General features: G+C 33.4%; 1 protein-coding gene across 1 annotated transcript in view; it reads left to right on the top strand.

Moving 5' to 3' along the window:
- Positions 1-881: 881 nt before the first annotated feature.
- Positions 882-8,622, top strand: part of TFPI (tissue factor pathway inhibitor (lipoprotein-associated coagulation inhibitor)) — an 82,222-nt gene continuing 74,481 nt past the window's right edge. The window contains exon 1 of the mRNA XM_008572989.1: positions 882-1,023. The gene's annotated coding sequence lies outside the window, so the exon portion shown is untranslated. The remainder of the gene's footprint in view (positions 1,024-8,622) is intronic.

Raw genomic sequence — 8,622 nt, 5'->3', positions numbered from 1 at the left:
TTGCTGTGTGCTGGGGCTTGTCGTAAGGGCTTTTTATGTGTTAATCCATTTAGTACTCATATTAAGCCTAGGAGCCTTTATTATCACCATTTTAGGAGAAAAGAAAATGAGGCTCAGAGAATGTAAATAACTTGGCCAAAATTGCAAAGCTAGCAAGTATCTGAGGCACGGTTCACAGCCTGATGTCCTGCAAGGCACAATATGCTGCATTGTCTCTCTTATAAGAGGGACCTCTGGTAGCCCTCAGATTTTTTTCAATATATTGACAATATGGTTGAAATAATTTGAAGAAGATAACAAACTGCAAAAAATAAAATAAAATAAAAAAATAAAGAGTTCATTTATGAACAATGTAATGATAAATAGGTAATTTTTTTAAAAAAAGAACATAACTGGGGAAAATAAGTGTTTTCTAAAATTATTATTGATTATAAAAAGAATCTTGGAAAGTAAAAGAAATAGTTATTCAAAAATGGTAATGTCTAAAATCTTAGTGTAAGCTGTTTCCTTAGTCTATTTCCTCCATGAAAAAAAAAAAAAAAAAGCTTTTGAAGAGTTTGGCAAACTTAGACTAAATAGAGTCAGACTGAGTGTGACCTAACAGGAAGCCAGGCGACTGTAACTGCCAGTGATCTCTGAAACAGACTCTCAGGCTCCCTCTCTGCTCCAATAGACAGGAGCAACTTGGGTCTGGGTCATCGTCAAATTCTTACCTCGCCCTTTCACTGCTTGAAGGATCAGATTGCATTATGATCTCTGAAACAGACTCTCAGGCTCCCTCTCTGCTCCAATAGACAGGAGCAACTTCGGTCTGGGTCATCGTCAAATTCTTACCTCGCCCTTTCACTGCTTGAAGGATCAGATTGCATTTCTTTCAGTATTCTCCACTCCACAGTTTTTTGATCTGTTTAAAAGAAGTAAAGAAGATAATTCCTCTCGTCAGTACCTGGAAAGGATAACAAAATAACCTCAACTCCGTTTTGAAAAAAATCTTTCCAAGAACTTTCCTCAGAGATTTTACTCGTGAGTACTTGGCAATATGCTGTCTAGCCCATGAGAAATAACCTTTATTTCTTTTTCTTGGGGGAAAAGCAGGGTGCTGAGAGGCAAAGGGGAGGGGAGGGCCACCATCTATTCCTCTAAAATGAAAATCAACCCTTCTCTGTAAAAAAAGTGAACTAAAGTTGCAATGCAAAATTGATTTCTCAGCATTTTCCATTTAGTGTTTAAGCAAATATATGTGCAATGTTTATGCTTTTAAGACCATGAACATTTTTATAAGTAGTTGGTGAGATGTAGCCTTTTTTATAATTTTAAGATTGTAGTAGAATTCTTTACTAATTGTGTCTGGTTAATTGAAATTTTTTGAAGGTTTAGTTTAGCTTTAAATTTCATTTAGTAACATATAAAGAACTATAATAGACTATCTGTCACCCTGCTATTTAGAGAAACTTCTTTTTTTAGTTAGAGATATTTAAAATGAGGGATAAACATTAGAAGTCTTATAATCTAAACTAAATATTTTATGCCAGCATTAACTAATCTCTTTAAGGAAATATCTTACGAGTCTCCAAAGACCGAAGCTCATATTCTAAGACACTTAAATAAGAATAGTTATGTAAATCTTTATATTGTTCAATTGTGTAAATTAAAGCAATAAATTGCATACCTACATGATGTACTGTCATGTTCTTGTTGGTTCTAAAATAAAATTAAAACTTTGCTTCCGGCAATAAAAGAAAGCACATAATATAGCAGTACACAACCACAGAACTGTAATGAGACAATTAGTTAGTTATGAAAAAGCTCATTTGTATAAAAGAATTACAAAAATATGAGGGTCAAGAGCAGTGCCATGTGGGAAAAGAAAAGATAAGCAACAGCCACACTGTGACTCAGTGCTCTGGAAATTAGTCACAAAATGACTTTACATAATGTAAGATAATATAAACACAAAGGGCCGGACCCAGGCAGGAAACATCCAGCTCCGGACCCAGGCAGGAAACATCCAGCTCAGAGAGTCATATTGTATGTGTAAAGGAATAATATTTACATCAGAGAGGAAAAGTTGTGACAATTTTGAGATACTGCAAATTTTTAAACCTGAAGAAATCCTTTCATAAAACGTTTTGAAGATTCTTTTAAACTCATCATTCTAGCGCAGGACCCAGGCAGGAAACATCCAGCTCAGAGAGTCATATTGTATGTGTAAAGGAATAATATTTACATCAGAGGAAAAGTTGTGACAATTTTGAGATACTGCAAATTTTTGAACCTGAAGAAATCCTTTCATAAAACGTTTTGAAGATTCTTTTAAACTCATCATTCTAGCGCATGATTATTTTAAGGCATATTATCCATATCTCATCTAATCCTCAAGCTAAAGAGTGAATAGTCTCTTTGAAAACTTATTTCAATATGAAATATTAATTTGGGGCTATAGGTTAAAAAATGATATGAAATATGAATAAGGATCAACAGAGACTGAAAAATATTATTGTAAATATAGATAACTAACATAATAAAGTAAAACCTTAAAACAAGAGTAAACTACCTTAAAATACTTACTTCTTTAACAACTTGAGTAGTTCTATGTTGGGAAACCAAATTTGTCTTCTTCAGGTGACCATAGAATTTTGTTGAAAAATCTAATGACATAAATAACTTGCACTTCTATTTGGCTCTTCTCTCTGTTAGGTAGGCTGAATCAAACAAGTTTTTGTTTTGCTTTGTTTTGTTTTGTATTGTTTTTCTCTAAGGTACAGTCTGATATCTTTTGGCATTTATCTCCAGTGACTAGATCATAACTACTTTGGAAAATGTGGTTTCTGTTCAAATGGATTATGTCATCATCTGGTTCTTGGTGGTCTAATTGATTGCGTGTAACTCTATGCTTCATTTGCTTATTGGTTGCACAACTGTTTTAACTAGAATCATCTATTGTAAACATTATTGTTAAATTTAAAAATAATACATGAAATGTGACAATGTTTTTGTTTTAAATCACAGTTTTTATAACATTAATTTATTCCTTCCTTAAGAATTATTTTCTTGATCTTAATTATCTACATTATTCAAATTCAAAAGGTGAGTGGGCAGTATGACACATTACTAGAGGAAAAAAGCCAAGCTCAAAGGCTTAATTTATTTCCAGAATGCCTAGCAATCTAACAGAATAGTAAATGTGCTATTGATTTTTTAGAAATGGTTGGTTGATTAGATGTAGTGTCACAAACTTTAAAGACAGATTTCAGCTGATATTCCTATCACAATACAAGGGAAAAAATGCAAAGTAAACATCCTTGCAAAATATAAAAATAAAAAGGGAAGGGAGAGAACAATATGAAAAGTTAAGGGAAGTACTCAAAATAGGATTTTTAAAAAATCTTATTCTTTATTAGTACCGGTTAAATAAATTGAAAGACAATATAGATTAAAATGTGTTAATTATATCACCAATTTATTTTGGCTATGTAGACATGATCTATGAATTATACGACAATCCAACTCATCTGTTCTCAGTAAAGGTCTTCTCCAATCAGCCACCTTTTTTTTGTTTCCCATCTACAGCATTTAACTCATTTGGGGAACTTAACTTGACAGGTTGCCTTTTTTAAACACAATAATATTTATAAATGCATTATTGTCAAAAGTAGTATCTGCAGCCTTTTTTTTTTTTTTTTTTTCCTTTTTTGTCTTTTTTCATGTCCGGCAACGGATCGCAACCCTCAGTGTCACGCCCGTACCGGACCGGGACGGCAACGGGATCTCAACCCTTGGTGTTGCACCTGCACCTCGCTCAGCCAGTGAGTGGGAACCGGTCTGTATGTAGGATCCGAACCCTCGGCGGGAGCGCCACCGCGCTCCCAAGCGGCGCACTGTAGCAGTGCGCCACCGGGCCGGCCCTGCAGCCTTTTATAGAAATATGAACGATGCTATAATTCTTTCCAATTACCATGTGCATTTGTAGAAATCTGAACTCAATAGATATGGTAAAACAGGTCCTTCTTTCTGGATATCAGATCTTCAAAAATGAGAAAAGGGTGCAAGTTTTTCTAGTGAGTCCTTTTCATGCTAGACCATGTCTCTTGGCTCTCTGTGATCAGCTTTCTTAGCATTATGTATCAGCTTCAGGGGCCCAGTCTTCCCGTTACCCTTCTCTCTCTGTTCTCACTTCTCCAAGTGACAGGGGCCATGTAGAACCAGAGCCTAAGATTCAAGTCCCAAAAGGCTGAGGGCAACCTTTCTTCCTCAAAATCAGCAATAACAAAAAGTATTGGGCCCATGTCAAACCCACTGTTTTCAGCTCTCTTCAGGTCTCCCTTTGGGATCCTTTGTGCTCATTTGGAACAACCACATTTTAAAATTATTTTAGAAACAAAAGAATAAAAGGATGCCATGGCCCATAGTAGAAGTTCCAATGCTGCAATACTTCTATCCCTATTGTTCCATCTGGTGGACCTCAGGTCTCTAAGAAGACAAGAAATTTTCCAATCAAAATGTGATTGAAAAAATATTCTATGTTTTCTATTAGGTTATAATAAGGCTATTGCAACATCAGAAATGTAAGAGTATCCATCAATAGGACACTGATAAAATGTAACTAGTGATTTTATTACTGAGCACAGTGCACCACTGACACCCTTGAACTGTAGCTCGGTTTCAGCGCCAATACCACTCTGCTGCCAACCTCACTCTATCTTCCCTGCTATTCTTGACTGTTACCTATTCCTATCTAACCCTTAAATCCCATAATAATTTGTCTCTAAGCATCACCAAATTCCTCATTTCTCAAGGCTTAAAAACAAAGTTAATCTCAAATGGGGTGAGTTTCCAGAATAACGATATTTGTTGTGAATACTTTGGTAATATTTCAACAGTCCTTTTAGGAAGCTTCAAACTCCCTTCTATCTTCCCTGCTATTCTTGACTGTTACCTATTCCTATCTAACCCTTAAATCCCATAATAATTTGTCTCTAAGCATCACTAAATTCCTCATTTCTCAAGGCTTAAAAACAAAGTTAATCTCAAATGGGGTGAGTTTCCAGAATAATGATATTTGTTGTGAATACTTTGGTAATATTTCAACAGTCCTTTTAGGAAGCTTCAAACTCCCAGATTCATTTCATCTCAGAAAATAGATCAAAATGGTAATATTAAAATGTCATTTTCCTATTCACCCTTTCTTGTGCTACTGATATCAAACATACACAAATACAAAACAAATGAAGTTCTGATCCCCAATGCGCAGATGTATCTTGAAAATAATGCTAAGTGAAATAAGCCAGGTACAAAAGGACTTATAAGCATTTCTAAAGTAGGGAAATTTACAGAGACAAAAAGTAATTAGAGGTTATCAGGGCCTGGATAAATGTTGAGTTATTGTTTAATGGGTACAGAGCTTCTGTTTTGGGTGATCAAATTTTTGGAAATAGATAGTAGTGATGGTTGTATAACATTGTGCATGTAATTCATGCCACTGAGCTATACACTTAAATTGGCCAAAATGGCAAATTTCAAGGTATATCTATATTACCCAAGAAAAAAATTGTAAAAAAAAAAAAAGACATCAATAAGAATTCAGTTTGAAGAATTACAGATGCATGATGATATTATCTTTACATTTTCTTAATTAATAGATTAAAATGCACAGATATTATAATGCTGGTTGCCTGAATTTTTAAAAACGAAAACAGGATCTTTCTGTTTGAAATTGGAACATATTTTTGCATGATGTTGCTATAATGAAGGCTAACCTTTTTTATTCATAATGTCTTTTTCTGCTTTTAGTATTCTATTCTTTTAAATTCTCTGGAAGAGTTTGTGTAAAATTAGTGTTATTTCTTCTTTAAATGTTTGGTATCTGAGGGTGGAGTCTTCTTTGTGGGAAATTTTGTAATAAATTTAATGTTTAAAATATAATTATAGCGCTATTTGTGTTATCTATTTCTCCTTGAGTAAGCTTTAATACTTTGTGTCTTTCAAGGAATTGGTCCATTTCATCTAACATGTCAAATTTATTGGCATAAAGTTAATAATATTTCTTTATAATAGAACCTGCAATGGTATATAACCTTTAGTTAATGATAATTTGTGTCATATCTTTTTTTTTCTTATCACTCTTCCGAGAGGTTTATCAATTTTATGTATTTTGCTAAAGAGCCAGCCTTTAGTTTCATTGATATTGTTTTTCTAGTTTTACTTTGCTGATTTCTGCTCTGACTTTTATTATTTTCTTGCTATATATTTCTTTCTAAATATTGCTTTAGCTGTGTTTTGATATGCTGTGCTTTTATTGGTTCAAAATATTCTATAATTTCCCTGTGATTTAAACACTGACCTATGGGTTATTTAGAAAAAGTGTTACTTAGTTTCCACATATTTGGGTATTTTCCGAAGGATTTTGGATATCTTTCTTTTACTTATTTTCAATTTAATTACATTAGGGATGTATACAGAATACATATTTTATACGGTTAAAAAACTTTTAACTTCTTGAGACTTACTGTATATCTCTGAATACAAAGTAACTTGGTAAATGTTCTGTATGAACCTGAAAAGTATATATATATTATGCTATTGTGAAATGAAATGTTTTATAAATATCAATTAGATCAAGTTAGTTCATACTGTTGCTTAAATCTCCTATATCCTTACTAAATATTTTCCTCTAGTTTTTCTGTTAAATGTTGGGACATGGCTATTAAGTTCTCTGACTATAACTCAGTATTTGGTTACTTCACTTTCCAGTCCTGCCAGTTTTTGCTTCATGTACTTTGAAGCTCTGTTATTAGGTATCAAAATATTGCGGACAGTTCTCTTGCTAAATGTTTCTATTTATTACTGTAAAACAACTCTGTTTATCACTGGTCATATCCTTACACCTAAAATGTAATTTTATATTAATATAGCCACTCCAGGATTCTTTTGATTAGAGTAAACATAGTACAAAATTTTTCATCGCTGTACCTTTAACTTGTGTGTTCACATATGAAGTGGGTTTCTTTAGGCAACATATAGTTGGGTCTTGCTATTTTATTTAACCAGACAATATTTACCTTTAAATTGGGGTGTTTACAATATTTACATTTGATGTGATAATTGATATGTTTTGTTTTAAATCTGCCACATTGCTGTATATATCTTTACTTTATCCCAGTCTACCTTGAAGTGATGTTAAGCTATTTCTCTTATAGCATAAAAAATTTAAAAAATTCAAACAGTATACTTCCATTTTTCCCTTCCTGGGCCTTTGTGCTATTATCATACATTTTATTTCTACCTATGTTATAAGTAATACACTACAATGTTATTATATTGATTTCAAACACTTAGTAATCTGTTACAAATTTTTTATATACAATACAGAATATTTGTGAAGCTAGAGAGAGTTCTCATGTACCCTAGAACCAGTTTATCCTGTTATGAACATATTATATTAACAAGGTACATTTCTCAAAATGAACTAATTATCTTTTAAAGAGGTTTAAATTTTTTAAAAGCTATTTTATATTTATCCATGTAGTTGTTACCTCTGGCTTCTTCCTTCTTTTATACAGATCTGTATTTTCATCTGGTGATATTTTCCTTCTTCAGAAATTCTTTCCTCTCTTTCCAGGACTCTATTTATAACCAGAGTGCTTAAAGTTACCTCACAGCTCACGGATGCTTCATTCATGGCTTTTAATTGTTGTATGTCTCCCTCTCTATGCTTCAGTTTGCATGTTTATATCACTATGTCTTTAAGTTTACTAATCCTTTCTTCTGCAATACCTCATATGTTTATGATTCCGTCTAGAGTATTTTTCATCTCAGATATTGTGGTTCTCATCTCTAGAAACTTGGGTTGTGTCTCTTCTAATCTTCTTCTTAATACACTCAATATTTTCTCTAGCTTTTGAACATGTGGAATAGAGTTAAAATTACAGTTTTAATATCCTTGTCTACTAATTCTATTTTCTGTGCCATTTCCATGTCATTTTGACTTTTCTCATTATGAGTTATATTTTACTGGTCTTTACGTGCCTAGTGATTTCAGTGTGATGCTTGATATTGTGAATTTTATTTTATTGGGTGCTGGATATATTGTTTACCTATAAATATTCTTTAGCTCATTTCTGGGTTTCAGTTAAATTACTTGGAAACAGCTTGATACTTTGTTGTCTTGCTGTTAAGCTTTGTTGGTCAGGACAAGAGCAATGTTGATTCTATGGTTAATTTTTCCCCACTACTGAGGCAAACCACCAGTACTTCAAAGTACTGAATTGAGATTATTATATGAATTTTCCATGAATTGAGATTTTTACAACTTGGGGACAGGAAATATTCCCAGATCTACATTGCTCCAAGTATTGTCTCCCTCAAACCCTTTTAGGTAGTACTTTACCCAGATTTTGGTACTTTCTGTCATGCATACACTGATCTGTATTCAGCTGAAAACTCGAGGTCCATCTGAAGATCTCTGGATCTCTTGTTCTGTATATCTCTCTCCTCTCTGATACTCTGCTCTTGATTCTCTAGCCACCTTGACCTTCCCAGACTCCTTGTTTTGTCTCTTAAACTCAGGGAGACCACTAGGCTGTTCCAGAGTTCTGCCTTCCTGAAGCTTATCATGGAAACTCT

Source organism: Galeopterus variegatus, unplaced genomic scaffold (assembly GCF_000696425.1).
Source record: "Galeopterus variegatus unplaced genomic scaffold, G_variegatus-3.0.2 Scaffold861, whole genome shotgun sequence".
Classification (NCBI taxonomy): Eukaryota; Metazoa; Chordata; class Mammalia; order Dermoptera; family Cynocephalidae; genus Galeopterus; species Galeopterus variegatus.
The sequence above is the reverse complement of the archived record's forward strand: the minus strand, read 5'-3'. Positions and strand labels throughout refer to the sequence as shown.